Raw genomic sequence first — 7,762 nt, forward strand, 5'->3', positions numbered from 1 at the left:
GAGGGGCCGCGTGTGGGGGGGAGCGGCTGCGCGCGCACCGAGTCCTCGCCGCCGCCGCCGCCGCCATTTTGTTTCCTCCGCACAATGGAGGAGAGTTAACGGCCGAGCGCGGGAGCGAGGCCGGCAAGGGAGAAACCGGTCAGCCGCCGGGATGAGGGGACCGGGGGGAGGCGGCGAGCGCGGGACCCCTCCAGCCTTGTCACCGCGAACCCTCGGTGGGGACCTCGGTGAGGAAGGCGGGCGGGGGGAAGGGCAGAGGCGGGAGCGGGCCCGGCCGCCGCCACATTGACGCTTACCTTGTCGGCGTCCCCTTCTTCGACCGCAGCCGCCGCCGCCGCCCTCCTGCCACAGCCCGCCGGGGTCTTCCCCCCAAAAGCCACGCGGTGCGCGCCGGGCTGCTGGGTCCAACTGCAATGGCGAGAAGAGGAGGAGGAGGAGTCCGGACCGGGGGCGAGCGGGCGGGCGGGCAGGCGCGCGCCGGGGAGGTGCGGGAACACGTGATCAGCTGAAGCCCCGCCCCCTTTGACGCCGCGTTGCGCCTCGACGCAGGCCCAACCCAAATGGGAGGGAGGAGCGAAAAGAGATAGGGGGCGTCTTGGGGTGGGCGTGTGTTATCACGTGGTACAAGCCTGGGTGTTTGCGTGCATAGTCACGTGACTTCGGCACCTTTCCCTCCGCTTTCGATAGGTTGCTCTATCATATGACAATGGCGAGTTTCGCAGTTTCCTTCGCCATCTGACAAGAACTTTTGGCGCCTTCCCTTTGCCGTATTGGGAGTCCTCCATCACGTGACGAGGTCACGCTCTGATTTTCGCTAAGGCGGTTTTTGAGCGGCCATTACCACGTGATGCAAGGCGAGCGTAAGAGGCGGAGCCTACCCATGGCTGTAGCATTTCGCGCCTGCGCGGCCGCCATCTTACGCCCGTCGCCCTGAGTACGTTAGCGGAAATGGCTCTGAGAGGCTTAGACGCTTGTGTAGCTTGTTATTGGCGGTATGTTGGCCGGAGACTTTCGGGCTACAGTGGAGGTGGCTCTGCTTCCCGCATCTCTCTTGAGAGGCACAGAAGGTCAGAGATGCGTGCGAGGAATGGCCAGGTCCAGCGTCTCCTCGTTGCTGTCCCTTGATCCCGTGACCGGCGCCGATGAGCGCCCGCGTTCTTTCGTCCCACGGACCTGCCTTGGTGTAGCCTCCCCGGGCCGTAGCTTCCGAAGGCTACAGCCGACCTGGTCGGGACCCTCCAGTCCGCTTTCCCCTTTCCCGATTGACAGATGGAAAAACTGAGGCCCAGGCCAAAATATATCTCACTAGAGGGCTCACGGCCAGTTCCTGGGAAAGTTGGGGCTGGGACTCAACGGACGCTCGGCCAGCAACAGCAAGGAGCTCCGAAGTAAAGGCGCCCGTGACCGAGTGCCTTGTCCTTAAAAGCGTGGTGTTCTTGAATGCTCCCAGGCGCCTTATGAGGTCCCCGATGTACAATCTGCTTAAACTAAACCCCACGCTCTGCCAGGGTCAGGTTGGCCATCCGCAGGCGTAGTTGCTAGGAAGGTTTGACAGATGCCCGCCTGTTGATTCAAATGTTCCCAGGATTTGGAGCAAGAAGAGCAAGGAAGGCCGGGCGCGGTGGCTCACCTTTGTAATCCCAGCACTTTGGGAGGCCGAGGCAGGCGGATCACGAGGTCAGGAGATCAAGATCGTCCTGGCTAACACGGTGAAACCCTGTCTCTACTGATAACACAAAAAATTAGCCGGGCGTGGTGGCGGGCGCCAGTAGTCCCAGCTACTCGGGAGGCTGAGGCAGCAGAATGGCATGAACCCGGGACGCGGAGCTTGCAGTGAGCGGAGATCGTGCCACTGGACTCCAGCCTGGGCAACAGAGCGAGACTCTGTCTCAAAAAAAAAGATAAGAGCAAGGATGTGTTGAAAGTGGGTTTCCTGGCTGGGCGTGGTGGCTCACGCTTGTAATCCCAGCACTTTGGGAGGCAGAGGTGGGCGGATCACTTGAGGTCAGGAGTTCGAGACCAACCTGGCCAACATTGTGAAACACCCTCTCCACTGAAAATACGAAAATTAACTGGGTGTGGTGGCAGGCGCCTGTAATCCCAGCTAATTGGGAGGCTGAGGCAGGAGAATTGCTTGAACCCAGGAGGCAGAGGTTGCAGTGAGCTGAGATGGCACCACTGCACTCCAGCCTGGGCGATAGAGCAAGACTCCAACTCCCTATCTCCAAAAAAAAAAAAAAAAAAAATTGAAGTGTAAAGATGTGATTATGTGGCAAGGCAAGGGTTAAAAAGAAAAGAAGACCAAGTTTTCCTCTGCTTAGCCAGCTCACATCAGTAAAGGCGCCCGTGACCGAGTGCCTTGTCCTTAAAAGTGTGGTGTCCTTGAATGCTTATAAGATAGCACTGAAAAGTCGAGGCCAAAGGAATGGGCTCCAGACACCCTCCTCCGGAGCAAAGTTGAAAAGAAAAACAAATTCCTTTACTGTCTCTCCTCTGAACCATTAGTTATGACTGTGTTTGCCAATGCTTATATTTAGTAAGATTTGTAGATTCTGTTTTTCTTTCGATGCAGCTGCAAGGCCAACAGCTGTGCAAAGCCACAAGTTATGCTAAGTCAACAGTTATGCTGTAGATTACATGACCTGTCACTGTGTCATTAACTGCTTTTGTTTTGCTTCTGTAAGTTTGCCTATAAAAACCACACTCAGATAGGCCGGGCGCGGTGGCTCAAGCCTGTAATCCCAGCACTTTGGGAGGCCGAGATGGGCGGATCATGAGGTCAGGAGATCGAGACCATCCTGGCTAACACGGTGAAACCCCGTCTCTACTAAAAATACAAAAAAACTAGCCGGGCGAGGTGGCGGGCGCCTGTAGTCCCAGCTACTCGGGAGGCTGAGGCAGGAGAATGGCATGAACCCAGGAGGCGGAGCTTGCAGTGAGCTGAGATCCAGCCACTGCACTCCAGGCTGGGCGACAGAGCGAGACTCTGTCTAAAAAAAAAAAAAAAAACCACACTCAGGCCGGGCGCGGTGGCTCAAGCCTGTAATCCCAGCACTTTTGGGAGGTCGAGGTGGGTGGATCACGAGGTCAGGAGATCAAGACCATCCTGGCTAACATGGTGAAACCCCGTCTCTACTAAAAATACAAAAAACTAGCCGGGCATGGTGGTGGGCGCCTGTAGTCCCAGCTACTGGGAGGCTGAGGTGGGAGAATGATGTGAACCCGGGAGGCGGAGCTTGCAGTGAGCCGAGATCGCGCCACTGCACTCCAGCCTGGGCGACAAAGCAAGACTCCGTCTCAAAAAAAAAAAAAAAACCACACTCAGTTTTTGTTCAATGCTCAGCTTTTCAGACATGAATCCACTGAGCTGTGTACACCTAAATAAATCCTCCTGTTTCCCATGTTGGTCTCTCTGGTCCTGTGTTTCCCGCAACAATTACAAAAATGAGTGCCTGGCCGGGCATGGTGGCTCACGCCTGTAATCCTTGCACTTTGGGAGGCTGAGGCTGGAGGATCCCTTAAGCCCAGGAGTTTGAGGCCGGCTTGAGCAACATGGCAAAACCCAGTCTCTACAAAAATTAGCAGAGCGTGATGGCCTGTGCCCATAGTCCCATCTTCTTGGGAGAAGGAGGTGGGAGGATCGCTTGAGCTGTGGAGGTCCAGGCTGCAGTGAGCCATGATGGAGTCACTGCACTTCAGCCTGGATGGCACAGCTAGACCCTGTCTCAAAAAAGAGTGCATGCTGTACCCTCTGCTATTTTATTTACATTTTACTGTGGATTTTTAATAGGTAGCATAGTCACATGATATGTCAAATGTACCAAAGATATGAGACCACAAAGTCTTCCTCAGACACCCAGTTTCCTCCCTCTTAGCAGCCATTGTACAGTTTTTTGTGTTTTTTTTTTGAGACTGAGTTTCGCTCTTGTTGCCCAGGCTAGAGTGCAATGGCACGATCTCGGTTCACCGCAACCTCCGCCTCCCAGGTTCAAGTGATTCTCCTGCCTTAGCCTCTCAAGTAGCTGGGATTACAGGCATGTGCCATCATGTCCGGCTAATTTTGTATTTTTAGTCGAGATGGGGTTTCTCCATGTTGGTCAGGCTGGTCTCGAACTCCCAACCTCAGGTGATCCGTCCGCCTTGGCCTCCCAAAGTGCTGGGATTACAAATGTGAGCCACTGCACCCAGCCAACTCTACAAAGTTTTATTTTCAGAGATGCATAATTGTATTCTTGTTTTTCTCAAGACCACCCTGGCCAACATGATAAAACTCTGTCTCCACTAAAAGTACAAAAATTAGCTGGGCATGATAGCCAGTGCCTGTAATTCCAGCTACTCGGTAGGCTGAGGCACGAGAATTCCTTGAACCTGGGTGGTAGAGGTTGCAGTGAGCCGAGATTGAGCCACCCCCAATTCCAGCCTGGGTGACATCGAGACTGTGTCTAAGAAAAAAAAAAGAAAAAAATTTTTTTAAAGAAGTTTTCAGGCCAACCTTCCAATAAACCCCATCCATTAGGCTCCTAGTCCTTGGTCACCATAAAGGATGGAAGACGCAAGATGCCATCTGCCCTGTCTTGTTGAACTGCTATCCTGACCCAACCTCCCACCTCTGCCCTTGCCGTTCCACCACTCAGTGGTCACAAACCCTGTATACAACACCATTCTCCCCTCCTTGCCTTAGTGACATCATCTGTCAACTGGCTGTTCCTTCTCTCTTCCCTCCCTCCGCCCTTTGGTTGAAGATTGAGGTCATCCCCCTCTTGCAATCCCTCTGTCTAGACAGGTCCTGTCACTCTCAGTGACTCTGCTGTCCTTACAGCCTCTGTATTCATTGTCTTCCTCATCTTGAAAGATTCCACCGGCTCTCCCAATCACACCCAGTTAACTTCCCACTTGAAAGCTTTTTGTCATATGCCTGTTCCCTTCTTGCTCCCCCCAGGGTGGACACTGGTTACCACTCTGGGATGGACACTGGGATGACCACAGTCGTTGGGGAACCATTCCTCTCCATCACACTGTTGTCCAGATGGCAGGTCCCCACTGCCTGACTCCCAAACTAGACCCATACCTTGACCACAATGATTGACTAGATTTACAATGAGTAAATGATATAATCAGGTCGGTCAGAGTCAGTGAGCTCCAGGCCTGAGACTTAGGAGCAAGAAAAGACTTCTATGGCCGTGTAATCCCAGTACTTATGGGAGGCGGAGGTGGGTGGCAACAGTTCAAGAGTTCAAGACCAGCCTGGCCAAGATGGTGAAACCCCATCTCCACTAAAAATACAAAAATTATCCGGGCATGGTGGCAGGCCCCTGTAATCCCAGCTATTCGGGAGGCTGAGGTGGGAGAATCGCTTGAATCTGAGAGGCAGAGGTTGCAGTCAGCTGAGATCATGCCACTGCACTCCAGCCTGGGTGACAGAGCAAGACTCTGTCTCAAAAAAAGAGAAGACTTCTCATCTTAAAGCCAGGAAAATGTGGCTGGACGTGGTGACTCATGCCTGTAATCCCAGCACTTTGGGAGGCCAAGGCAGGCAGATCACGAGGTCAGGAGATCAAGACCATCCTGGCTAACACAGTGAAACCCTGTCTCTACTAAAAATACAAAAAAAAAAAAAAAAAAAAATTAGCCGGGGATGGTGGCTGGCGCCTGTAGTCACAGCTACTCAGGAGGCTGAGGCAGGAGAATGGTGTGAGCCCAGGAGGCGGAGCTTGCAGTGAGCCAAGATCGCACCACTGCACTCCAGCCTGGGCGACAGAGGGAGACTCCATCTCAAAAAAAAAAAAAAAAAAGAGAGAGAGCCAGGAAAATGTATGATGTGTGTATTATTAGATTTCTCCAAAGAAAGCTAATAGGAGGCAGGTAGATGAGAGGGGATTTATTAGGATAATTGGCTCATGTGATCATGGAGGCTGAGATGTCCTACCACACACATTGCAGACCCTAAAGCCAGTAGCTCCAGTAGCTGGAGACCCTGAAAAACCAGTAGCGAGGCTCCGTCTGAATCCTAAAGCTTCAGAGCCAGGGACACCAATGGTGTAATTCCAAGTCCAAGGTCGAAGGCCTGAGAAGCAGGGATCACTGGTATAAGTCTTGTCAAGACAGGAGGAGAGTGTCCCAGCTCTGGGGAGGAAAATCCTTTCTCTCCTTTTTATGTTCTTTTTTTTTTTTTTTTTTTTTGAGACGGAGTCTCGCTCTGTCGCCTGGGCTGAGAGTGCAGTGGCCGGATCTCAGCTCACTGCAAGCTCCGTCCCCGGGTTCACGCCATTCTCCTGCCTCAGCCTCCCGAGTAGCTGGGACTACAGGCGCCCGCCACCTCGCCCGGCTAGTTTCTTGTATTTTTTAGTAGAGACGGGGTTTCACCGTGTTAGCCAGGATGGTCTCAATCTCCTGACCTCGTGATCCGCCCGTCTCGGCCTCCCGAAGTGCTGGGATTACAGGCTTGAGCCACCGCGCCCGGCCTTCTTTTTCTGTTCTATCGGAGCCCTGCAGATTGGATGATGCTCACCCAGAAGTAATGCTTTATCAGAGAAGGTGTTGCTCTGTCACCCAGGCTGGAGCACAGCAGTGTGATCTAAGCTCACTGCCCCTCTTGGGCTAAAGTGACCCTCTCACTTCATCCTCCTGAGTAGCTGGGACAACATGCGCGTGACCACCACACCCTGCTAATTTTCATATTTTTTGTTGAGACAAGCTTTCCACATGTTGCCCAGGCTTGTCTCCATCAAACTCAAGCTCAAGCCATCTGCCCACCTCGGCCTCCCAAAATGCTGATTGTAGGTGCGAGCCACTGAGCCCAGCCACTGTTTTTTTTTTTCTTTGTCTTATTTTTACATCACAGCTCAAATCTGGGTATTTTCTAATCCAGCCAAGTTCACACCTAAAATTAACTATCACAGCACAGTGTGATTGGAGGCAGGGAATATACCCAGATAAAGGAACTTGGCAGACAGTGAAGCCAACCTAGAAGAAAGTGGAGCCAAAGCATGAAGCCAGAAAACACTATGGTGGTTCCTCGAAAAATTAAACAGAAACCAGGCACTGTGGCGAGTGCCTGTCATCCCAGCTACTCGGAAGGCTGAGGCGGGGTGATCCCTTCAGTCCAGGAGTTCAAGGCCAACCTAGGTAACATAGTGAGACCCAGTCGCTTAATAAAAAAGAGATGGAGATGGCAAATTTTATGCTATATGTATCGTACCACCATTCTTTTTTTTTTTTTCTGAGACAGTTTTGCTCTGTTGCCCAGGCTGGAGTTCTATGGTGTCATCTCGGTTCACCACAAACTCTCCCTCCTGGGTTCAAGCAATTCTCTTGCTTCAGCCTCCCAAGTAGCTGGGATTACAGGTGTGTGCCACCATGCCTGGCTAATTTTTGTATTTTTAGTGGTGGTAGGTTTTCACCATGTTGGCCAGGCTGGTCTTGAACTCCTGACCTGGTGATTCACCCTCCTCAGCCTCCCAAAGTGCTGGGATTACAGGCGTGAGCCACTGCACCTGGCTGCCGGGAGCTATTTTTTTTTTTTTTTTTTTTTTTTTTATGGAGTCTCGCCCTGTCGCCCAGACTGGAGTGCAGTGGCACGGTCTCTACTAAAAATACAAAAAATTAGCCGGGCGTGGTGATGGGCGCCTGTAGTCCCAGCTACTTGGGAGGCTGAGGCAGGAGAGTGGTGTGAACCTAGGAGGCGGAGCTTGCAGTGAGCCGAGATCACGCCACTGCACTCCAGCCTGGGCAACAGAGCAAGACTCCGTCTCAAAAAAAAAAA

The 7,762-nt window shown here is 52.6% G+C and overlaps 1 protein-coding gene across 3 annotated transcripts in view; it reads right to left on the bottom strand.

Annotated features, from left to right (window-relative positions):
- ILF3 (interleukin enhancer binding factor 3) overlaps positions 1-906 on the bottom strand; it is a 44,154-nt gene extending 43,248 nt beyond the window's left edge. For all 3 annotated transcript variants that reach the window (XM_017888939.1, XM_017888937.1, XM_017888938.1), the window contains exon 1: positions 297-906. The gene's annotated coding sequence lies outside the window, so the exon portion shown is untranslated. The remainder of the gene's footprint in view (positions 1-296) is intronic.
- Positions 907-7,762: the final 6,856 nt, after the last annotated feature.

The sequence above is a fragment of the Rhinopithecus bieti genome, unplaced genomic scaffold, assembly GCF_001698545.2.
Source record: "Rhinopithecus bieti isolate Rb0 unplaced genomic scaffold, ASM169854v2 scaffold_18862, whole genome shotgun sequence".
NCBI classification, from domain to species: domain Eukaryota; kingdom Metazoa; phylum Chordata; class Mammalia; order Primates; family Cercopithecidae; genus Rhinopithecus; species Rhinopithecus bieti.